A 26,263-nucleotide genomic window follows, 5' to 3' on the forward strand; every position below is an offset into this window, starting at 1 on the left:
TCATCTTTGGCCTTCCTATCGATGGTATAAAAGGATTGTTTCTAGTGGATACAGTGGACTGATTTGACTAAAGGAAATCTTCATCTAAATCAGCAGCAATGTTCATAGAGGTATTAAAATCCTCATCATCATCTAGATCAATAGCCTCAACAAAAAGGTTACCATCTTCACTATCTTGTGTTGTTGCAACTATGTTTCTTTTTGCAATGTAATTCCCGACAATGGTTGCTAGATCATTAAAATAGCTTCAAATGGCTACCTCTTGTATAGTTTTTGCATTCTTGAATTCCTTTCTCTACACATTGGCATGTTTAGATATTTGTTTGACATTAGAATTCAAAAACACTTTGGATAATACTTCACCTTCATTCCATCCCATCCATTGTCTTCAACATCCATGCATTGCGTTGTCTCATTCCAAGAAAATCCACTTGTATTTTGTAACACTTTCATTACTCCATACACTACTTTCTGCATTTTCAACTTTTTTTTGAAGTTTTTTTTTCTAAGATTCAACTTCAACTCTTCACCGAATCTCTTCTCTATGGAAGTCCATGCTTCCTTTTGAAAACCTCCTTTACCTTTTCTTCCTATTTGAACTTGCTCAAGGAGAAAATATAAGAATTTTCTCTTGATCTCTCTAGTCCATATCACTTTGAGACTTCTAGAAGAACTAACAATAGGGGTAGTAATGGGCATAGTAATAGGTGTATAAATGGGTGTAGCAATAGGGTGCATACAAACCTCCTCATGTATGCTTGTCATTATATTTTTGAAAGACAGTTTTACCTTGGATATAAGTAGTTGTTATATTGCTGCAAAAATTCCAATAAATAATGATTAGTTAGTAAACGTATGGACACTAAATATTGTTGATAGAAGAAAACTTCTAAAAGACATGATCATATGGGGTGGTTGATGCTAGAAGCCAAAAATATGGTGCTGCACTTTGCAAACATGGCATTTAATAGTCTCAAACAAGAACACACTATTAAATAGGAGAAATAAATTAGTGCACAAAATCAATTGTTGACCTACTCTACCTAAAGAAAATCATGTAGATGTGAATAAATGATATATATACATATATAAAAAAGCATTCAAATAGTGGCCTATTTTGTTGATTTTACTACTCCCACTTCTATTTTGTATCAAAATTTTGTTGATAATTGTGACTCTTAATCAATCACTACATGCTTTGTTGTCAGGTGTTGTAGTGGGGCTTACTTTGTTGACAGTCATAACAATAGCATTGCTTGGACTTCTAATCAACTACATAGGAATAAAAAAATTCAATGTGTTGTTGATGACCTATGTTTATGCTTTCATTCCTTGTTTATGTAAAGGTCAACCCCCTTGTTTTAGTTGTTTTAGGAGAACAATATATCAATATTATCTTTCTAATTGAACAATACTAGACAAGTAATGATATTTTCTTGATAAAAGTCAACCCCTTGTTTTGGCTGCTATAGGAGAAGAATATATAAATATTATCTTTCTAATTGAATAGTACTAGACAAGGAATGATATTATCTTGAAAGATGAAAGGAGCCAAGATGAAAACAATACACACTTTATAACAAATGAAGTGAAATCTCTTGATCTAGATGAAGCAAATAAAATCATTGTAACAATAATTAGTCATAACCATCAAAGAGAATTTTTAGGATTATATGAGCACAATTGAAATCTTGTGTATAACTAAATTTTGGTACATGTTTGATATACAGTGAGAAATTAAGGAAAATAAAATAAGTAGAGATTTAATATATAGTAAGAAATTAGAGAAAATAAAATAAGTTGTATGTAAAGGGAACACTACCCATGGTGCATTGAGGTTGAAACAGATTGAATATCATAATATTTATGATAAGATAAAGGCTTTTTGTTCACATTTTTCAATCAATGGTTTATTGGCAGATCATTAGTGGCCACATTGGGTCTAATAAACACAATAGAGGCAGAGTACATACTATAGTCTAATTCTTAGAGTGGATGACTTGTTGGCATATAAGTAAAATAGTTCTAATCAATGACCTCTAACAAATGATCTGTACACTTATCTAAGAACTATAGTAAAACAATGGTTTATTTAGAAGGATAAAAAACTAGTCTTAATAAGTTCACCCTAAAAATCAAAAGAATTGCACAGTTTTAATCATTAGACTTACATATTTGATATCATATATATATATATATATATATATATATATATATATATATATATATATATATATATATATATATATATATATATATATATATATATATATATATATATATATATATATATATATATATATATATATATATAGAGAGAGAGAGAGAGAGAGAGAGAGAGAGAGAGAGAGAGAGAGACTTACATAGTTGAATGAAATTAACATTAATATTCCATTTAGAGCTTGCTAGAAGTGATGACATGAATATATTTGATAAATACAATACAATACAATGTTGCAAGACTTACTTAGTTGAATGAAATTAACATTAATATTCCATTTAGAGCTTGTTGGAAGTGATGACATGAATATATTTGATAAATACAATACAATACAATAGAGCATCATATTTGAGTCAAATTTAACTCACATTTAGAGTATTCTAGCTATTCAAAATTGAAGTGTCTATGCAAGTAAAAATAACAACTAATGCCGACATCTATAGTCCTCCCACACCCTTCATGCTATTTCATCTCAAAAATTTCCACAATCTTCTCTATCTCGCTGAGTCATCCCATAAGTGTCAAGATTTGGCACATTTATCCCATCACAATCATCATCCTCTTCAATTTCCACATCCAGTGGAACATCATCCTCTATTGTAATGTAATTGTGTAGTATGCAGCATGCTAATACAATGTTTGTTTGAGTCATGATATTATAGGACATCACATGCCTTAGGAGAGGAAAATGTTTCTTTGAAAAATACCAAATGTGCACTCAATCACATACCTAAGTGAGAATTGTGTGTCGTTAAATAAAACATGTGCGTTATAGATTAGATTTTCTTTGGAAAACTCTTTTAGGTGGTACTACATACATTGATTAGGGGAAACAAATCCAAGAACATTTGGATGGCTAGCATCAACTAAATAGAACTTTCGTATACAAAGGAAAAAGAAGTTATAGATTTGAAATAACATAAAGACTATGATTTACAATAGTGAATATAGAATCATTAATAATAGATTTTTATATACTAGGGGAAACTAGTAGTGGATCTTCTCTTGACAAAATAGAAGCAAGATCATGACTATTTGCAGTTGACCCTTCCCAACCAATAATAACATATTGTAACTTTTAGTCAAATGAACATACACCCATTACATTATGTGGTACATTACCCTTTTATCATGGTATTTTTCTTGGTTGTGCACATCAATGGTAACTACTGTATGGGTTCTATTGATTGCTCTAGTACAATCCTAGCATAAGAAAAATTATTGTCAAATATGTAACAACATGCCTAAGATTCATGCAAAAAAATATGTCGATAGGAGATTTACCTTAAACTACAGATCAAAATGGTCCTTCTCAATTATTTCTAAAGGAGTATTTTGAGAAGGGGGAAAAAGTAATTGCTATGGAGGGACATGATAGCCTTCAAAGCCTTGTGAAAGTAGCAACTCACTATCTCTCCCAAGTGACCAAAGTTATGGCCAATCTTATGATTCCTTAGATTGTGCCCAAGGGTATGAAGAAACATGACTAGTTGCTCTTCCAATGTCATGTTTATCATATCTTTAATGCCCCCTTTCTCACTTATAATATTGGAAAGCTTGAAGAAAGCTCCTCTACTTATTTGTATTTGATCATGGCCATCTATCTCATTGGAATATATAATACATTTATAAAAAGGACAAGAAGCTCTTCTTTGCCTACGCCTATGTACTCTAGCATCCTCAAAAGATGCTACTATGAATACTGCTTAGGTGGTAAATAGAATAGAAAGTACATGCAAGGCAGAAATCTTCCTAAAAATTCTTCCCTAAACTTCTATATCATTAGTAGGATCTACTATAAATATTGCTTGGGTGGTAAGCAAAATAGCAAGTGCATACAAGAGGGTGATCTTCCTAACAATTCTTCCTTGAACTTCTATATCATTAGTAGGATCCATTGAATGGCTTGTAACCACAAATTAGAGATATTGTTTGACATTCTCACATAAGTTTAGGGTGTACATTATCTAGGTTTGAAATTTTCCTATCTAGCCACGACATCATCTTTTGAGCCCATAACGAAATATTGCTAGTATAGGTGTACACCAAAACTATAGGTTGGATTATATATTAGGAATCTCTCTACAAAGAAATGTTCTATTTAGTAAAGAACAATTTATATAAGCCATTAATATGCAACATATCTTACTATTATTCATAGAAGACAACAATGATTTTGTGGACTTTTTAGAGATATTATCAAACCTTTGCATATCACTATTTTTCCTTCCTATATTTTGCAACAAGACATAAATAAAATTTTAGGAAAGAATAAAGGATATCAGTGATAAAAATCCATGCATAAAATTATAAAGCATATTATAGGTAATATCCATGCAAATAAAGGATATGTTAAGATAAGATAGAAACATATTATGTGATGTAAATACAACATAAGTTTGCATGATATAGCACCCAAATTTGTTCCAATTTAGTTATTTGTGTTTATTTAAAGATAAAATTCACTTTAACTAGGGATTTAGAAAAATAAAACATGCAACAGATAAGATGGATTTTTTACATTTTTTTAGGTTGCCTTTTTTATCATATGAAGAGTAGGGAAAGATTATTTGGAATAGACTTGTGGGAATTTATAAATAATTAATTAACTATCAGTTTTCATAAAAAATGGGAGTGGCTTAAATGTAACCTTAGATTGTTCTAGTATTTTGTCATAATCAGTATAAAGCTAATCCCAGTACAAGGTTCACACTATGAAGATGTAGCTGATTGCATTGATGTAAAATTTCAAGGAACCTTCAAACAAGAAAACACAGTCATGGTAGAAAGAGCACTAAGGAATCCTTCTTAGGCAGAATATGAGATAACTTTCACATGGGGAGTATTTGATGAATTATTTAAAGATGAAATTTTGAAAGATACCCATTTTCCATTGATGTCAAAGGAGGAGGGAAAGAAAGGAGGAGAACCAAAATATGTGTGGAAGTATCCATCAATGAAAAAGGGGGGATATTGATGGAAATACCATCATTGATGTCAAAAACACAAATAAGTTTTCATTGATGGAAAATGAAAAAAAAGTTATCATCTCTGAAGTCATAACTTGGTTGTTTACAAGGTAAAAGAAATATAATAATTAGTGCATTATCAACAATATATGCATCCAAATAAAGACAAAAAATATTCTATCTTACAAGAGTGATAGAAAAACAAAGATAGATCTAGACTTATGTTGGACAGAGTATTCATGCTACAAAGACTACATATGACATTTAAGTTGGCATCATATGAAGTGTTTGATGACATGAATCTAATGGTCATCATCATGGTGTGTGATTCATTAAATTTTGTGACATAATGATAACCTTTTCCAATTCCCTCGCTAAAGTTCTAATCTTGTGAAAAATTGAAGCCAATTATTTGGTTAATGTCAGTTTCTATAAGAATATTACCATGTAATCATAGAAATTTCTAGAATGGTTATAGCTTATTTATGATATTACCATATTTATGAGCCATTTATTTTCATCGACCCCATTGGAAATACAAAAACCATTAGTATTTTTATAATGCTAAAGGGTTGTTTTCAATATCAAGATGATCTCAAAAGGTGTGGCATTTCCACATTATCCACTCTTTGCTTCATGGTTAACAACCAACATATAAAGCCAAGGCAATCCTAGGGCAAAATGCTACCAATGCAATTTTTCTCTCTTTCAACCAATTTTTTTTTGGTTTTCTCACTACATTTTAAGCAATTCTTTAGTTTCCTCTACAAGGGACCTCTTTTCCAATGACACTCCTCTGGTAGCACTCAACTTCATCACAGGGCCTCTAGTAGTGGCACTAATTAGTCAATGTTGGACTTTTTCCCTACAAGGACAAATACCTAATCTTTTTCGTAATGTCTCCTACTTTCTTCTTCTTATATTGTACTTGTTCTATTATGGACATCATTTGGTGCTCCATTTGTCTGCTATTTATTTGGTGTAAGCTTCTAGTCCCTTAGACCCTTGTTGTTGTCTTTTTTTGGATATTAATTTTATTAACTTATCTTATCTTATCTGCCTTAGTTATCGTCATCTCTCTATACAAGAAAGAAAATTAGTTACATATATCTTCACTTTGTCCAATTTGATTTGGAGATATATCCATTTTTTGGCATCTACTCTTCCATTCCACCATAACCCACAAAGAAGTAAATTATAGGTAAATAAAATGAAATATGAGACACCCAATTGAATACATTCATACCAAGTAGATTTTAATCAATCATATGAATTTTATTTTTCTTTTAAAGATAACAAAATAAGACCATTGATAAAGTTCAACCAACACATCAAAACATAACATATTCAAAACATGTGCATGAGTGCATAAATTTAATGAGAAGAGATGTTTCATAGAACATATATTTTTACAGTAGAGAAGAGTATTCATCTACGAAAGGAAAACATCAGAAATTCACAAAATGTCACTGAGATCAGGTCCAAAAGTTAAACATGTACAGATTGGAAAACAAATCAAACAAATCAATTATTTTAGTATCCACCGCAAGTCACAGGAGTTACATAATGATGTTTTATGCACAAAAAAAATTTGAAGATTACTACATGAACACTACAACAACAACATATTGACAAACAAGATTGATATTGAAAATAAATTTGATGCTTTCATCAATAGATTTTAATATTAAAAAATGCAATAACCTATCCATCAACTTCAAACATTAAATCTAGTAGTAAAGAAGACACTGGCATGATGAAAGTAGAGGAAGTATATATGAAATTCAGTGAAAGATTGAATGAAGGATATTATCTTTGGTAAAAACTCAAACATCAAATATAATGTACAATGATAATCAAATTCAATATACAAGTCAACATGTGTAAAGCAAAAGAGGTGATATTAGGACAGTTGGACAATTCAACCAATTGATTATCAATCACCATGCAATCTGTATCGCTTGAGATATAAGCATTGAAGACTTGCCTTCCATATTACCTTTTGTTGGGAATAAATGTCAATGCCTTCTGTTTTTCCTCGAGCCCCATGCCCATCTACCCTGTCAGGTCACCGTAGGCATTCATGGATGGCAGGCATTCATTTTGGTAGGTGAGATTTTTTGAATTTGGAAATGAGAGGGAAAAATGTTTTAGGTCAGAAGACAAAAAGGAATGTTTCTACATTCATTCTAAGATCAAGTGCAGATCAAGAACAACAGAGAAGTTGCAGAGAAGAGCAGTGGAAGAAGATCAGCAGATCCAGTCGTCAGAGTGCAGAGAAAGAAGTTTGTTTATTTCATGCTTGCAGTTGCACGTCTTCTCTCTGATCATTCTGTAAGTTTATTGTTCATTGGATTCGACCTGTGAAGCAGTGATTGCTCTAGGCATTTTTATATGCAGCCATTAGAGCTGCAAGTTTAAAGTTTGAAGTATTGAAGTTGTTTGAAGTTTTAGGGTATATTTAGGGGTTTCAGGTTGAAGCCGAATGCTCCCAGATCTTGTGTTGTTTTAAATCAAAGTTAAATACTAAGCAAGCAGGCATACTCAGATCTATTTTTCTTCCTCTCTACATTGGATTTGAGAAGATCTTTTTTGAATATTTTTAGTTTTGAGTCTCTGGTTTTAACCGTGAAAAGTTTCACGTGATATCCTGGTCACTCGGCTTGGTCCCTGTTTCTCCAGAGTGCAAGCCGAGCTCACTCGACACATTCCCTTGCCAAGCTCACTTGGTACCTTCCCTTGTCAAGCTCTCCTCTCTGTGCCGAGTTCACTCGACACTTGTTGCCTGTCACTCGGAACCTTCATGTACCAAGCAAGTGCTGAGTAATTTTTGGCACTCGACACCTTCCTGTGCCGAGCACTTTTTCTTAAGTGCCGAGCAACCTGCCACTCGGCACCATCATGTGCCAAGTAAAAGTGGCACTCGTCACCTTCCTGTGCCGAGCAAATTTTAAGTGCCGAGTATAAATTGTTTTAGGTTTAGGGTTGTGAGTTGAAATTTTTAATCTATATTTCTCACATGGTATCAGAAATTTGAGGCCCCACATCCAAAGTGAGTTAGGGCATTTGTTTTTCTTGGGATATTTATCATGGTAGGAGATGTAGGAAAGATATGGCAGCGGCCACCATCATTTGATGGGCAAAATTATGATACATTTGCAAAGAAAATGAAAACAATTATGGTAGCAAATGATTTGTGGGAGTTTGTGGTCAATGGATTCAATGATGTGACTGATCCAACTTAGTATGTTGCTCTCACAAATGCATAGAAGACTCATTTGAAAGAGTCAAGGAGGAAAGATGCTAAGGAATTAAGTCTTATTGAAGTAGCAATGACAGAGACTATATTCCCAAAGATTGCAGCAACAAATTACGCAAAGGAAGCATGGGATATCCTTGGGACAAACTTCAAGGGGACTGATAAAGTCCACACAGTTAAGCTGCAGAACATTAGGAGGGAGTTTGAGAACCTTGAGATGAAGGAAAATGAATCAGTTGTAGACTTCAATTCAAGGACCTCCAATGTGATCAACCAATTGAAGTCAAATGGAGAAGACTATCAAGAGCAGAGGATAGTGGAGAAGATATTGAGGAGTTTACCTCATAAATATGACCATTTGGTCATGACAATAGAAGAGGCAAAAGACCTCACTACTTTGACAATGGATGAGTTGATGGGTTCTCTTCAAACCCATGAGTATAGGATCAATAGATCCACATATTCTTCTACCCAAGAGCAAGCATTCAAGGCTCAATCAAATCTAAGAGGAAGGGGGAGAGGAAGAAATGGCTCAGGTAGAAACTCCAGAGGCAGAGGCCGAGGTAATGGAGGACAAAGAAATGTTGCAGCAGAAAGTTCAGGAAGAACAGATGGAGCAAGTAGCTCACAAAATACTTCAAGAGGAGGTAAGAAAAACTACAACTCAAATAAGAGTAATGTAGAATGCTACTATTTTCATAAATATGGGCATTATGCAAATGAATGCTAGAAGAAGTAGAAAGATCAGTTAGGACAAGCAAATGTGGCTGATGTGAATATGGGAAGTGAAAACACTGCCTTCATCATGTGTAATATTGGTGAAGAAGGAAGCCCTGAGGTTTGGTACCTCGACAGTGGATGTAGCAACCAAATGAGTGGTAATGAAACCTTGTTTTCATTCATTAACAAGAGTTTCAAATTAGAAATTAAGATGGGTAACAATGGAACCCTACCAGTTGTGGGCAAAGGATCTATTATGGTCCGCACCAAGAAAGGTGAGAGAAGGGAAATACAAAATGTGTATTTCACCCCTAGTATGAAGCACAATTTGATGAGCATTGGTCAGCTCATTCAAAATGGATACAAAGTGCTAATGGAGAATGACATGTGTGTCATTCAAGAAAAGGATGGGAGCAAGAACTTACTTGTAGCAGTTCAAATGACCAAGAACAGAATGTTTCCCTTGAGGATTGAGACATGTTTCTCATCTCAAGTTTGTGCTTCACCTCCCACACAATCAGCTCTAAAGAGTGTGATTGAAGACCCCTCACAGCTATGGCACCTCAGGTATGGTCATCTTGGCTATGCTGGTTTAAATTTATTGTCAGATAAAAGAATGGTAGAAGGTTTGCCACATGTAGGAAATTCTTGTGACAAGTGTGAGGCTTGTATTTTGGGTAAGCAAAATAGGCTTCCCTTTAATGCTAAAAATTCTAGGAGGGCTAGATATCCATTAGAGTTAGTGCATACTGACCTAGTCGGTCCTATGCAAGTTACTTCCATTGTGGGGAGTACTTATTTCATGACATTCATTGATGATTTTAGTCATAGGACATGGGTGTATTTCTTAAAGAATAAATCTGAAGCATTTGAAAAATTTGTAGAATTTAAAGCTCAGGCTGAAAGAGAATGTGGACACTATATCAAGGTCCTTAGATCATATAGAGGAGGGGAGTATACCTCCAATTCTTTTGTAAATTTTTGCAGAAAACATGGAATAAAGAAAGAGCTCACAGCTAGCTATACACCATAGCATAATGGAGTGGCTGAAAGAAAGAACAGGACCATTGTTGAAATGGAAAGGAGCATGATGAAAGAGAAAGGTCTCCCAACTAAATTTTGGGGAGAGGCTATGGAAACAGCAGTTTACCTAATTAATAGGTGTCCTACAAAGGCAGTCCATGATAGAATTCCAATGGAAGCATGGTCACGAAGAAGATGGAAAGTTGAACACCTAAGGGTGTTTGGATGTGTTGCATATGCACATGTGCCTAAAGAGCAAAGGCAAAAATTTGATGACAAAGGTGTGAAATGCATTTTCACAGGGTATAGCCTAGAATCAAAGGCATACAGATTGTATGATCCATTGAACAACAAGATGATGCTTTCAAGAGATGTGAAATTTCTTGAAAATCAATCTTGGTATGGTTCAGCTGATGAGTCACTGAGCACTTCTAGTAAAGTGCCAATTATGAGTGAAGAGGATGTTGATGAACAGCAAGAAGAAGGAGCAAATAGAAGAAAAGGCAAGCAAATTCAAACATTGTCGAGCTCCTCTAGGCATGACCGAGTGTTAGTGCCGAGTACTAGTGAAAATCGAGCTAGTCGGCAATGCAACAGCAATGAAGATTCTAATCCCACACTCTCCTCCCTATTACCAAGAAAGACCAAGAGTCTTAGGGAGATATACCAAGATGAAAGGTATGAAGATTATGATGAGAGTGTTAATTTTGCATTATTTTCTCATAGTGATCCAGTATATTTTGAGGAAGCTATTAAGGAGAAGAAATGGTGTAATGCCATGGATGAGGAAATAGATGCCATAGAAAGGAATGAGACATGGGAGCTAACTGATTTACCTCCCAAGAAGCAAGTGATTGGAGTGAAATGGGTCTATAAGACCAAATGCAATGCTGAAGGCAAGATTGATAGGCATAAGGCAAGGCTAGTAGTCAAGGGCTACAAAACAGTAGTATGGCAAAGATTATGATGAGACCTATGCCCCAGTTGCAAGAATGGAAACCATGTGTGCTGTCATAGCAATTGCAGCTCAACACAAGTGGAAGGTATTTCAAATGGATGTGAAGTTCGCTTTCCTATATGGTGTATTGAAAGAAGAAGTGTATGTGGAGCAGCCACCTGGTTATGAAGTTGCAAGTGAAGAGAATAAAGTATATAGATTGAAAAGAGCTCTTTATGGGCTCAAGCAAGCTCCATGGGCATGGTACAGTAGGATTGACTCATATTTGATGAGCAATGGCTTTAGAAAAAGCAATGGTGAGCCCACTCTTTACATTAAGGCAGCAGATGGTAATGTATTGATTGTTCTCTTGTATGCAGATGACTTAATTTTTACTGGTGATGATGAGAATCTAATTGGTGAGTTCAAAGAGGTGATGAAAAGTGAATTTGAAATGACAGACCTAAGTCTCTTGAAATACTTTCTAGGCATAGAATTAAAACAAATGCATGATGGCATCTTCATCTCTCAAGAAAAGTATGCAGGGCAGATCTTGGAGAGATTCAAAATGCAGAACAGTAAGGCAGCCCCCACACCAACAACAGTAGGTCTAAAGTTGAGAAAGGAAGATTCTAGCAAGAGAGTGGATCCAACATTATACAAGAGTATGGTTGGAAGTCTAATGTATTTGACAACAACTCAGCCAAACCTAATACATGTAGTAAGTCTGATTTCTAGATTTATGAAAACACCAAGGGATTCCCATTGGCAAGCGGGAAAAAGGATCCTAATGTATGTGAAAGGTACCAAGGGATTTGGGATTTTGTACACTGCATCAAATGATGATTTCAAGTTGGTGGGATACACAGATAGTGATTGGGCTAAAAGTTTAGATGGTAGGAAGAGCACTTTCGGATACATGTTTCATATGGGATTGGGTACAATTTCATGGGCATCCAAGAAGCAACCTATTGTTGCTCAATCTACAGCAGAGGCTAAATACATTGCAGCAAATGCAGCAACATGTCAAGCAATTTGGCTAAGGAGGATCTTGACAGATTTGAATGAAAGGCAAGAGGATGGAACCATAATTTACTATGACAACATCTCTTCAATTGCATTGTCTAAGAATCCAGTCTTCCATGGGAGAAGCAAGCATATAGAGATTAGATATCACTTCATCAGAGAGTTGGTGGAGAACGAAGATATCAAAATTGAGTATTGCAAGTCTGAGCAGCAGCTAGCAGATATTTTCACCAAGCCATTAGGCATTGGAACTTTTATGCACCTAAGACAAAGTCTTGGTGTAGTTGATTTGGATTAGCAGTGATCCTTGTTTGTGGGTCTTAGGAAAAAGGGGGAGTGTTGGAAATAAACGTCAACACTTGCTGTTTGTCCTCGAGCCCCATGCCCATCTACCCTGTTAGGTCACTGCAGGCATTCATTTTGCTAGGTGAGATTTTTTGAATCTGGAAATGAGAGGGAAAAACATTTTAGGTCAGAAGACAAAAAGGAATGTTTCTACATTCATTCTAAGATCAAGTGCAGATCAAGTAGAGCAGAGAAGTTGCAGAGAAGAGTACTGGAAGAAGATTAGCAGATCCTGTTGTCAGAGTGCAGAGAAAGAAGTTTTTATATTTCGTGCTTGCAATTGCATGTCTTCTCTCTGATCATTTTGTAAGTTTATTGTTCATTGGATTCGATCTGTGAAGCAATGATTGCTCCAGGCATTTTTGTATGTAGCCATTAGAGCTGCAAGTTTAAAGTTTGAAGTATCGAAGTCATTTGAAGTTTTAGGGTATATTTAGGGTTTTTTGGTTGAAGTTGAATGCTCCCAGATCTTGTATTGTTTTAAATCAAAGTTAAATACTAAGCAAGCAGGCATACTCGGATCTATTGTTCTTCCTCTCTACATTGCATTTGAGAATATCTTTGTTGAATATTTTCAGTTCTGAGTCTCTGGTTTTAGTCGTGAAAAGTTTCACGTGATATCTTGGTCGGTCGACTTGGTCCCTGTTTCTCCAGAGTGCAAGCCGAGCTCACTCGACACCTTCCCTTGCCGAGCTCTCCTCTCTGTGCCGAGTTCACTCGGCACCTGTTGCCTATCACTCGGCACCTTCATGTGCCGAGTAATTTCTGGCACTTGGCACCTTCCTGTGCCGAGCACTTTTTCTTAAGTGCCAAGCAACCTGCCACTTGGAACCATCATGTGCCGAGTAAAATTGGCACTCGACACCTTCCTGTGCCGAGCAACTTTTAAGTGCCGAGTATAAATTGTTTTAGGTTTAGGGTTGTGAGTTTAAATTTTTAATCTATATTTCTCACACTTTTCAGTCTATATGTCCTGGGGAATGGTGTTGCTAGAGATTGGAAAAATCTATTGAATAAGGATAAGCGTGAACCTAGCATAAAGAACCACACATGGTGAAAGTTTTCAACGTTTTAGGCTTTGGGAAGGATGAAAGGTGTGGGAAAGACATTGATTTTGATACTTTTGTTGGAGCTCTAGATGAGGCGATGAAGGAGTGTTGCCTATCTTTTAGGCAAATGAGATCTTTGTCACCGCTTTCATAGTTTCTTAGTGAGAAGAGCTAACAAAATCTGATACAATGGAGTTTTTTCCACTGAGTTGGAAAAGGGGGCTTTAGTAGAGGAGGAAGTCAAGAGTTCAATTCCTACCAAGCAGTGGAATGACTTTATGTTCAGAAGCGCTAGTGAGCAGCGGGCGAAGAGTAAGGACAAGGTCACAAAGATATTAAGAAAAGCCCATAATAAGTTAACAACTCAAAAATCCAAGAAGGAACAAAGAAACATTGTCCATAAACAAATAAACGTAATGCAGGAAAATAGATTCAGTCCTTAACTTGTTAAGCTCCATTGCAAACTTGGTTCACCTGATGAGAATGGCCAAAACACAGAAAAATTCCTCCACCCAATGAAAAAGACCCAAATACAATGAGTGCGCACCAGTATTTTGTCAAAAATTTGGGTGCCACACTTTTCACGGATCTGAAATATTATGTTCTAGAAAAGTAAAAATGGATTAGGAATGGACATTTGATATTCCATCTATTTGGGTGGAACAGAAAATGCTCATTTTTAACAAAAAAAACTAGCATATATATTCTTATTATAAATTCCCATTGGATGCACCCAAACAAAGAATTAAAAATTGTAAGAATTTATCAATGACTATTCCATTCTAATTCTTGCTGCCAAACGGTTCTAAGTGCTTTGTCTATGCTTTAACTTTGCATGCATATGTCAAAAAAGAATGGTACATGGTTTTGATACACCAGCTACAACTCAATTTGAAAAAAGAATGGTACATGGTTTTGATACACCAGCTACAACTCAATTTGAAAAACATATGTAGTTTGGTTTATATGGTTTTGTATCCGTACTAAAAAGTTCAGTACCCCCAAAAATTTAACAATAAAATCAATTTGAAAAACATATGAAGTAGTCTGATTTATATGGTTTTGTATCCGTACTAAAAAGTTCAGTACCCCCAAAAATTTAACAATAAAAGCATAATCTGTGTTCTTATTTGTTCCTTCTTAACTGGTTTTTCTTTTGTGGGCATGTAGAGATGGCCAGTGGAATATAGCAAGGACATGAATGGCTATACAGAATATACATAAGAACAATCATAGACATTGGACCCAATGTTGTGTTAGAGATAAATCTCCATGAGATAGCAATTTTGTGGAGAACACCTTTGGAGAGCCCTCTTCTTTCATTTCATACTCTCTACGTTATATTCATAATTTTTTGATTCTAAATTGAAATTTGAAAAGATGAAATGAAATTGGTGTTGTCTATATGGGGGAGAGAATAATGAAGGTGAAGAATTTAGTGGGAACAGAAGAGGGAGGTGAGGCATCAGACAATTGTGGAGAAACCAAGTGAGACATGGAAATTGTTTGGGGAATTTGGGAAACGGGGAATTGTAATGGTTGGGTATTTTCAATGGGCATAGAAGTCATGGGAAATTAGCAGAGGGAGATGAAAGAAGATCAAGGAGAGACATTGCACGAGAAGATTGTGCTAGAAAATCGTACCAATGTTTTCTTCGATAAAAGGGGGAGAAATTGGATTTGATCCATGAATGACTATGGTGCAATCTATTCCTATAACTAAAAGCATCCTCTATGTGCATGATTGTAACATAAAGTAGATATGGAATCGGTTGCAATGAGCTCCCCCATTCTTTGTTTAAGCTTCAACATGCACTTCTGTAGAAATATTTTCTCATGTTCAATTGAGTTGTATCCACAGTAACCCCTGCTTCTTGCTAGGATTTTACGGAACATATAATTTCAAAAGAAGTATAATCCCATTTTCATGAAAGTTGGAAGAGAAACAAGTTTACACAAAATCAGATAAACAAGATAGAAATCAGTTGCAAATTAAAAACAAAACATCTTAAGTCTTTCGGAACACACCTTCAGTGTAATTTCGCTCACTGTGTTGCTCCATGGCTTTTGGACAAGACGATCCTCTTAGAGGTCATTAAGTATGGCTGCAACGTTTGGAATTCTTACATTTTTCTAAAAATCATGTGAGCATCCCTTATTATGCCAATTTTTGATGGAGTGAATGCGTTAGCAGCTCTGTGTCTGAATGTACCACTGGAAGCTACATGTCGCAATGCAACTGTCTTAGCAGCTCACTGTCGAAACATGGTCGCGGCAACTCTAATTCTGTAAGCAGCATCTTGGTGTCAAATTTATGGTAAAGATACTACTTACATAATTATTATCTTTTAAAGTTTTTGTAAGTGAATAGTTTAACATATTTCGTTCTTTGGCACCTGCACATTTGCGTCATTTTATTTTAATAGGAAATTAAATGTATTTTTAAAAACAAGAGCTGCTATGTAGCTAGAGTCCTGCTTATGTTAAAAATAGAAATGGAAGGTTTGATTATTTAGTTCTTGTTGTAATGTTATAATGTTTAGAAAGTGATAGTATTAGTTTTCACTTATGTATGTATACATTTAGTTAATATATGAAGAATCACACATTAGTTTAATCACATTGTAACAACAAAGAAAGAGTCAATTAGTAGTTATATGAATGAGTGTGCAAAGAGCATGGAAGAATAAAATAAATCAATCCTATGAAGTCTAACACTTAAAACATGGAGACAACTAACTTGAAATACATTGACAAACAAATCTTGCATTAGAATGTGATTCAAAAAATAATTTACATAAATTCATGTTTGTGCCATGGTGGCATTTTGTGCCATGTTTCCACCTTTTAGTGAATACTTATATTGGATAAACTAAAATTTTGAAGCATTCAAAAGATTTAGAGTGCATAGAGAATCTTGATATGAATAGTTATATGTGGAATTTTCTTTGTGACATGTTTAACTTCAATGCTTCTTGTGACATCAAACTACATATGTTCAACTTATTTAGAAAAGTTAAACTTTGTAGATAGTGATGCAGTTTACAAATTTGTTGGCCAAAATTGAGTTTGAACCAAACCCTAGATTATCAAAACTACAATACTCTTACTTTGGGCAATCTATGATTTCTCAAAAATTAAATGGATTTGAAAGTGAAAATTTTACAAAGGTTCCATGAAATTTTTATCTATCCTCCCCATTGATATTAACCCTTTTAATTATTCTATGATTTAAAAAAATATATACACACATACAATCTGCTCCTTATAAATATAACTTTTAAGACCATTCTACAATTTTAAAATGAAACAAGAAAGCTATGAGACTTCTAAACTCAACATGACTATGGGCATGCACTATAGTCCATTGTATTCTAAATACATCCAACAAGAGGATCCAATTTTCTAAACTTGAAAAAATGAAAATTTAAAAGCCCCATCACAAAAATATTCAACATTAATGTATGAAAACATACAATGTCAAGATGCAGACATGAAGTATACACATTATTTAACATTAGTGATAGCATTAAAGAAGGGCATGATAGCCACATAATAACTAAAACAGATTGATAATGGAAAGATGCAATCTCTTGAAGACTAGACATGTTGACTACAACCCACAATGGATGCAAGTAATTATCTTTTTAAAGGTATAAGTAGGACTAAGCACTACTCATATGAGGGAGGGGGTGGCAATTAAGAACACATATACAAAGAGATAAGAGCATATTGGAACCACGATAAGGAGAACCACAAGCCAGTCACACATAGTCGGTTAGTTACCATTTACAGTAGGAGACTCGCAAAATGCTACAATCAATGTTGATGGATAAGGGCATATTTTTAGGATAATCAATTCACATCAGACTTAATAGAGAAGCATATGCAAGAAAACCCAAACAAAATATTCAGAAGCTTGTAAACATTTCACAGTAGAAAATAATATCAGTTTGGGAAAATAATGGAATAGATATTAGATAAAAATCATGAGGGAAAATCGATTCAAGCATGAAATAGAAATGAAGGTAAAAATTAATCTAATGGAGAAGTATATGACAGCCACGCAGTGTGTTGGTAAACAGATTTGTCACAATAGAATTTTCCCAACGGAGTGTGTGGCAAACCATTCACAATAGTTCGAGAGGCCCTTGGTATGTGGCCTTCCTCTACGTTTAGAAGGGTAGCTCCCTCGTATGATATAATTTTTAAAGGATTTTCAAATAAAGAATTTAAAACTTCAAAGTTCAAGAGAAAGTCATCCAAGATGAATGCACCACAGGCCCTCGTGACCTTCTTCGGTAAACAAGGTTCATAACAATGGTGATCAAGAACTACACTTGAAGGCAACCAGTATTACCAAGTACATTTTTTATCATTCGAAAACATTCGCTTAACATCATGAGAATGTCTACTACTGCATATAATGATTTGGATTTTGAAATAAGAAACCCAAAGCACATCTCATTTCATTTTCTTGCACCAAGAAAGCAATAGAGATTTTTCAATTCAGAGATAAAAAGTGTACATACTTTCCAAAATTTATCCCTAGATCAAAATTTCAGCATAGTGTTCCCTTATTTTTCCAACCAAAAAGTCCCTTTACAATGCTAAAAGATGTCCTTATATAGACTTAGAGGTTAATAACTACCTCTTCGTGGTTAATAACCACCTCCAAAATACATAATTTTGGAAGGTTAATTAACCTCAAGAAAATTAACCTATAGAGGGAAACTTGCAAAAAAAAAACTTTAGCTAGAGTTCCTAAGGAAGTTTACATATACAATCATTGATTCTTTTAGCTACTAACTCTATCTACCCAGGCACAATTGATCTATCCTGGAAAGCCCTGTAAGCATCTAGGATGATTATCATTGATTCATAGTTCAGAATGAACACATTTTCCATCCCGAGTTTGGCTGTGAAGTATCTATCTTGAATTTCTTTTGACTCTTGTCGATAGGCTGAAATGTTACAATCTCTTAGACTAACTGGAACCAGGCTAAGCTTCATCATAGTTTCAGCATCTGATACATGGCTTTCTATTTTTGAATGAATCTGAACACTGAAGGAATCAATGAGAAATTGACAATCAACATGCTGAAGATCACTTACTGGCACCCCATTTGTGATAGTAGAGATTAATTCATTTGTACCTTTTGTTTTTAGTTGCTCCAAAGAAGCTATTAGCTTTTCGAACTCAATGATCCCTTTGTTGATGTTTATCACCTTCCAACCAACACTTTTACCCTAGATACATGTTTGGTTATCATTTGGATTAGCAATAATTTTCTCAAGAAATAGGGTGCTCATATCTAACTTGGCCATTTATTTTAATTCATCAGCTACTTTTTGCCAGTTGGATTTATGTTCCTCGCTACTTTCCAACTCTTTAAAAATTTCCTCTATCTATGCTATGGCTTTCCTATTTATCTCTTTTACCCCAGTTATAAGTTTTGAAGCATCCTCTATCATCCTGTTTATCCAAGCTTTGATCATTATACTATGTGACTTGTGTTTGTCGATTCTTTCAACAACAGTATGATCCAAAATACCATCAGGACCTACTAAAATCGACGGAGTGACCACGGCTTGGGCATTAGAAGGATTCCTGATTGAATTAATATAAGCTACCATCATCTGAACTTGTTCCTTGAGTTGCTCTTTGGATCTTTATTCTTCCTTCACCCTTTACAACATCTGAGCGACAATCAGTTCAAAATTTTGAAACTCTCTTTCTACAATAGAAGGACCAAGATCAACCTTTTCTAGAATGAAGTCTGATTCAGATGCTTCATCAATACTCTTTTCAATTATAGGCTTGGCTAATTCCACACACAAGTTGCTTGAAGTTTCATCAATAGCTAACTTGGACATCACCTTGGTCTTCTTCACCTTAGGAGGCTTTTGAAGAATACTAGAGATCACATCAAATGGAGGTGGGACCATTTGAACAACTTTCTTCCTCTTCTGAAGACTATCCTGGAACCACGAATGTGTAATTTCTGAAGCTTGCACATTACTTGTTATATTTTCAGCAACCATCATTAAGTCTTCTGAATTAGATAACAGGTTATCTAATTGCGTGATGTCTATTATTGGCATATCAGGAGAAGGGTGACTCAAGTGAGGAATCGCTACATCATGAGGGGATGTAACAGGGACATGTGATTTAGCAAATTGAGGAGTTATTTGATCTTTTTCACTGGATTCATTCCCTTCCTGATTCATTCTACCTTTCATTCTTGTCCTTTTTCTTTTGACTGTAAACTTATCCGGCTGATTCAGATCTTCATCCCGATCTTGAGCACCTATATCCAGTTGTTACATCTTCTCACTAGAAGTTGCCTCTATCACCATCCGAGATGATTCCCCTTTATTATTTCTCCTCTCTTTACCTTGAAATTCACCAGTTGCTTTTTCAGCTCTGACTTTACTGATCCAGTCTCTTGTCCTTTTAAGAACAAAGGCAGTCCTTTCCTCCAAGCTTTTTAACTCTAGAATTGACCAATCAATAGGAGGGAGATCTAGCAATTCAATTTTCTCATAATAGTAAGGATCGACCAAAGAAACCCCATCGTCATCTACACCTGTCACATCAATATCCAACTTGAAGTCTATCACCTGCAGTATTGTAAGCCACATCTAATCTCTCTTCCTAACTTCGAAGTCATTTTCACAATCCTCCCAAAAGTCTTCTAGAGCCAGGAAGTGACCAAGACTGGGATTTAACTTTAATTCATTCACTCCATAGCCCTTACTTTCAAAAGGGAAACACATCGTGTAAGGATGCAAATTTATTGTGGCAATAGATCTTTCAATGTTCCTGGCATCTGATGTAGTATCAAAACTATAATATCTGATGCCGATAGGAAAAGCTATTTCATCTATCCTCCTATTCCTATAAAGTTTATTGATTTGATTAATTTGCCTGCACATTTTAATTAAGACCAGTTTATCATCAACAAATCTAGGTAGCATCAGTGGACACCCATCATACACAGCTAACCTGATATAAGTAAACTTCAAGAATTCTATGAAAACACTTCCATATTTTTGTACTTTCATCACTGCTTCCGATGAAATTCTGATTCCAATGTTTCCTTGAATTTCCCTTAATGTTAGCATGGTGAATGCATCATTCACTCTTCTAAAATGGTGCATGCTATTATCATACTGAATTTGAGGAAGATGATTATAAATGATGGTTGTGTCATCATAAACGCCCTACCGATTAAGTCCTTGCCAACCTTTGGTGCTTGCGATAGCATAGAAGAGATATAAAGTAATCTAAAAGTAGTCATTTTCTTGAAGTCTCATGAGTTGTCTATGTAGTGAGTCACTGGTAATTTTAGCCCAATAAATAGTTTTTTTCCTTCACAGATCATGTTGATAAATAGGAACATCCAACCTTCAAACTCGTGTGAGTCTCGAAGACCAACGATCCTGCTTAGTAAGGTCACCATGTTTGCCACATCTTCTTTTAACAATGACTTGTGAATGGATTTTCCTAATTGAGATTTCCCTTTTCTTGGTTGTGAGAACCATGAGCTGGGAATGGTGTTTAAACATTGAGTTTGATTTGCAGTAAAATACTCCTGGGCAGTTCTCAGATTGATGCTAGCATATTGCATCCAGGTAGGCAATCGAAAAACACTAGCAATAGAGGTAGGATCTAGATTAACAATTAATTTATTGTTCGATGAAATAACTTCTCTAGTATTCAGATGATAAGCCTTCATGCACTCCAATACCAAGTCTGGGCACTGTGCTGAAATGGGGTGTCCACCTGCTCGGGCTAAGCCACTTTCTCATATCCTTTCGGCTAATGGGGTCGTTTCTTCATTTACAAGAGATGAATATAAGTCTTGAAGGTAAACACTTCCTAAAATGTTACCACCAACATCCGTAAGCATACTTTTTAAAACAAGAGCATAATCCGGCCTTTGATACTTGTACTTCATGATTGATTATCAATCTTTCTTTCAACTATGGTGGATGTCTTCAACTCCGCACTACATTCTTTATTTCTAGCTGAATTTGAGTGACGTAATCAATGAAGCTTCCAAGGCTACAGGTCAGGAACGAGCATTTCATTTTGTCAAGCATTTTGCATGCTTCCCTAGCACTCTATATGTTCTATTCATGCTCACCACCTCTTTTTTTAAATTTTGACATTATGTCAAACAAGTTAAGAGCAATCTCAAGTATTGCAAACATTCTGCCATGAAAGCTCTTAAGAAGCCTTCCCTGTCAGCACCTTCAAGGTTGAGATCTGGCGATAGAATGAACATGTGACATATAAATATTTTAAGAAATCGGAGGCTCAGTTTCCTTTTCTTTAAACTATCTTTGCCCTGCTAGCTTAAAGATGATAATGCACTCTTTTGTGCATGCTGTGGTAATCTGAAAATCCATTGTGAATGTATTATATGTAGTCTCATTATCAATGAGTGTAAAACATCAATGAGTGTGCAACGATCAAAGGAGAATTGGAAAATATTTTTGGTTCACCCAATGCAATTTGAGAGAAGTCTTTTACAAGATCATTTGTCTTGTTCGCGTGGATGAGAACAGACATTTCTCTGAACAGGTCGCAGTACTTTGAGAGACCAACTTTGTCCAGGATAGTGTGCAATAATGGTCATGATATCATCCTGGTGGTATTTTCTATAGTGTTGGTGAGTTGATATATATACATGTATCACTATCTATCCATAGGTTATATAGATGCGTGCCACAGAATCCAACTACCTAGCATGGATAGCTTGTCTATGAGTTCTGCAATAATATATGGGTATGACTTCACCTTCTCAAAACAAAACTTCTCATACATCAACCCACATATCACTACATCTTGTCCATATTATACTCCAAGAAGATCTGCTACGAATTGTTTTGCTGTTGCAGATTGGTGCCAAGGATTAGTTTTGATGTTTCCCACTAGTTGAGGTCCTTCGATAGGTGAATCTGGTGCAACTTCTTTTAGACCATACCCAACAAGTTCAAATAGAAAGGGCTCGGCCTCCAAGTATTCCAAATTTAGAGGGAATCCTACTAAATCTACACCCCACTTTGAACTTTCCCTGGTACACAACTTCCATTTTGCTTGTGTGACTTCTCATGGAAGAATTTAAAATAAGTTAGAGAGATTTTCATACAGGTTAGTAACCGTCTCAAAGAGGTTAAGAAATACATATTTTGGGAGAGGTTAGTTAACCCACTCCAAAATGCGTGTTTTGAAAGTTATCATTAACCTCTTGAGAGGTTAAGAAAAATGCATTTTTGGAGTGGTTAATTAACCTACTCCAAAATGCGCAATTTGAGAGTTATCATTAACCTTCTAAGAGGTTAATGGATAATGATAGACTCGAAAACACATATTTTTGGGCTCAACATTAACTTGCTATAAGTTTGAGCTCAGAAGCCAGATTTTAAAAATTTCAAGTGCTGGGTGGAGCTGGGAAGAAGCCGGAGACATGAAGATTCATAAACTCACAAAGATTCAGAGATAAAATCACCAATTGAAACCTTAAAATTGGGAAATTTTCAAAAATTAACCAACGTTTATAAAATTGAAAGAATTTTATAACCGGGCAACAGCTGGCTCTAACTGGGGACAAGGACTATACAGGACAAAGCTTGAATCTACAATGAATAAAATAATGCCTTATCCATTGGGTCTATAAAATAGAGTCAACTAAGGGACCAATTTACAAAAGAGGGAACAAACACCAAAAATGAGACAACAGGAAGGAAGAACTAAAGCAACACAAACTGATAGGAGCACACCAAAAATAGGACAACTTATATACAAAAAGGTGTACAAACACCTTCTACTGATGATAATGCTTTAGATGTTGCCCATTATAAGGTAAGGGCAACTGGGTACCACTCAGGTATGACAAGATAAAAGAATTCTTACCACATACTTCTTTAATCTGGAAAGGGCCTCTCCATAAAGAGTCAAATTTTCCATGTAAGCCCTTTGGTTCTCTGCATTTATCCCAAAGCAAGACAAGATCACCTACTTGAAAAACCCTCTGCTTAGCCTTTTTATCAAATAACTTCTTAACACGGGATTGATGTTCCTGAATTCTGTCTACAACCACCTCTCTCTCTTCTTCCAACTTTGTCAAATACAACATTCATTTTTCAAGAGCATCTTTGAATTCATGATTCTCAATAGCATTCTGTAATTTCAAGGTGGATAGTTCCAAAGGAAGAGGAAGAGCTGGCTCAATTCCATACAAGATCTCAAAGGGGGATAATCCTATTGCTCTCTTCTTAGTAGTACAATCTGCCCACAGTGCATCGTACAAGTGCTTGTGCCAGGACCTTTGATTAACATCTATCAATTTTTGCACAATCGTCGTAATATTTTTATTGCTTGATTCTGCCTAACCATTTCCTTGTGAAAAATAATCAAAGGAATGAGAGAGAATAACCTCATATTGATAGCAGAAGGATGATATCTCTTGGGAAGAGAAGTTGCTAGCATTGTCAATAGCAATTTTGTTCGGAACACCAAACCTAACCAGAATGTTTTGTTTGATAAAATTGCACACCACTTCTGAAGTTGTTTTCTTGACTGGGATCGCTTCCACCCACTTGGTAAAATAGTCAGTTGCCAACAAAATGTGAGAGTGTCCAGCAGTGGATGAAGGATGAATAGGACCAACGAAATCCAAACCCCATTGTTGAAAGGGTTCTTCAATTACCACTGGCTTCAAGGGCAGTGCTGCTAATTGGACTCTTCCTTTGAAGTATTAACAAGAATCACACTTTTTCACCCATTCTTTTGCATCTTTGAACATCCCGGGCCAGTAAAAAAAATTTCTCAAAATTTTGTAAGTCGTTACTGATGCTGAGTAATGACCTCCACATGCTTCATTATGAAATAACTAAAGCAACTCCTTTCTTTGTTCAGAATCAACACATCTCAAAAAAGTACCATCTATCCCTTTCTTGTATAAAGCATCACCCCAGAGAACATACTTTGCAGATTTCAATTTTAAGGTCCTGCTCTCTTTAGGTGATAAATAACTAGGACATTCTCCATATGTCAGAAAATAGGCAATATTTGAAAACCAATCGTCAACATTGCTAATGAATAAAACTAATGGCATTTCTTCGTCCATCTCTTCTTCACCTTTAGAAGATCCTTCTGCAATTTCCTTACACAAACCTTTTCCTCTGAAAAGCTTTGTAGGTTTGATATCAAGATCGTATTCTTGTACTTTAGCTATCTAGGATGCCCTTTTGTTCACACCAATTTCCTGTTGTGTCAGTATAGTCTTCACTACCGAATCAGGAACAAATACCTTGGAGTGAGAGTTTAGGATGTAGAACCTAAATTGTTTCACTGCTCTGACCAAAGCATATGCATTCTTCTTAATCAAAGAATATTTCAATTCATGTTTCTTAAGAGGGATGCTCATGAATGCTATCGGGGCCTCGGTATTGTCTTTTTCAGGTTGTGTAAGTATAGCAGATAAAGTGTTTTCAGATGCATAGCAATATAAATAAAAATCTTTAGAAAAATATGGATAAGAAAGGGTAGGGGCATTGGCAATTTCAGTCTTGATTTGTTCAAAAGAAGCCTTACCTTCTTTTGTTCACTTAAAATTTGTATTCCCTTTCATCATATCCACAATTGACTTTGTAATCTCAGAGAAGTCAGGCACAAACCTCCTTATGAAGTTTATCTGCCCAAAGAAAGATCTGACTCCTGGTTTACTCATGTGAAATGACAATTGTTGAATAGCTTTCACCCATTTAGGATCTATTCGAATACCCTCTTTAGAGACAATATGCCCTAGTAGTTTACTTTCAATCACCCCAAATATAGACTTCTTAGGATTTAGTGAGATGCCTTGAGTTTGACATCGATGCAATATAGCTTCGAGATGATGCACATGATCTCTTCTCTATTTTGAAAACACTGTAAGATCATCAAGGTACATCACAATAATCTTATTCTTGAAATCCTCGAATGAATGATCCATGGCCCATTGAAAGGTGGCCCCAATATTTATCGAACCAAAAGGCATACAATTGTAGGCAAACATAACCCATAGAGTGGTAAAAGCTACTTTGTGTTGATCTTCTGGTGCGACACTGATCTGGTTATAACTGGAGAAGCCATCTAGCATTGACATGAGTCCTGAGCCAGATACCAATTGTAGAATATGATGCATGATAGGGAGCCCATAATTATCCTTAAGTGATGCTTGATTCAAATTGCGAAAGTCAACACATATTCTTATCTCACCATTCTTCTTCCTGATAGGAACAATATTGGCTACCCATGTGGAATGGTGAATGGGATAAATAATCTTTGCTTTAAGCATCTTATCGACTTCATTGAAAATAGCATCAGCTACCTTGGGATTGAATTGCCTTTGCTTTTGCCAAAAGGGATTTGAACCAAGTTTCAAGGGAATCTGATGTTTAAATTTCTCATTCATGAATTCCTTAAGATCTTCATAACACCAAGCAAAAATGTCTTGGTAAGCATTTAACAACTTTGTGAATTCTTCTTTCTCTTGAGATGTCAAATCTTTCCCTATTAGGACCATCTTTGGGTTTTCCTCAAAACCAATATTTACTTTCTCATAACTCGAACAATTAGAAGGTTTAGTGTCTTCAGCTTTCTCTTTCCTTTTGTCTTCTTTATCAAAAAGACTCTCTAGGGTGACTAATCCTCTTGGA

The sequence above is a fragment of the Cupressus sempervirens genome, chromosome 10 (genome assembly GCF_028749045.1).
Source record: "Cupressus sempervirens isolate cs-2001-9-10 chromosome 10, ASM2874904v1, whole genome shotgun sequence".
NCBI lineage: Eukaryota > Viridiplantae > Streptophyta > Pinopsida > Cupressales > Cupressaceae > Cupressus > Cupressus sempervirens.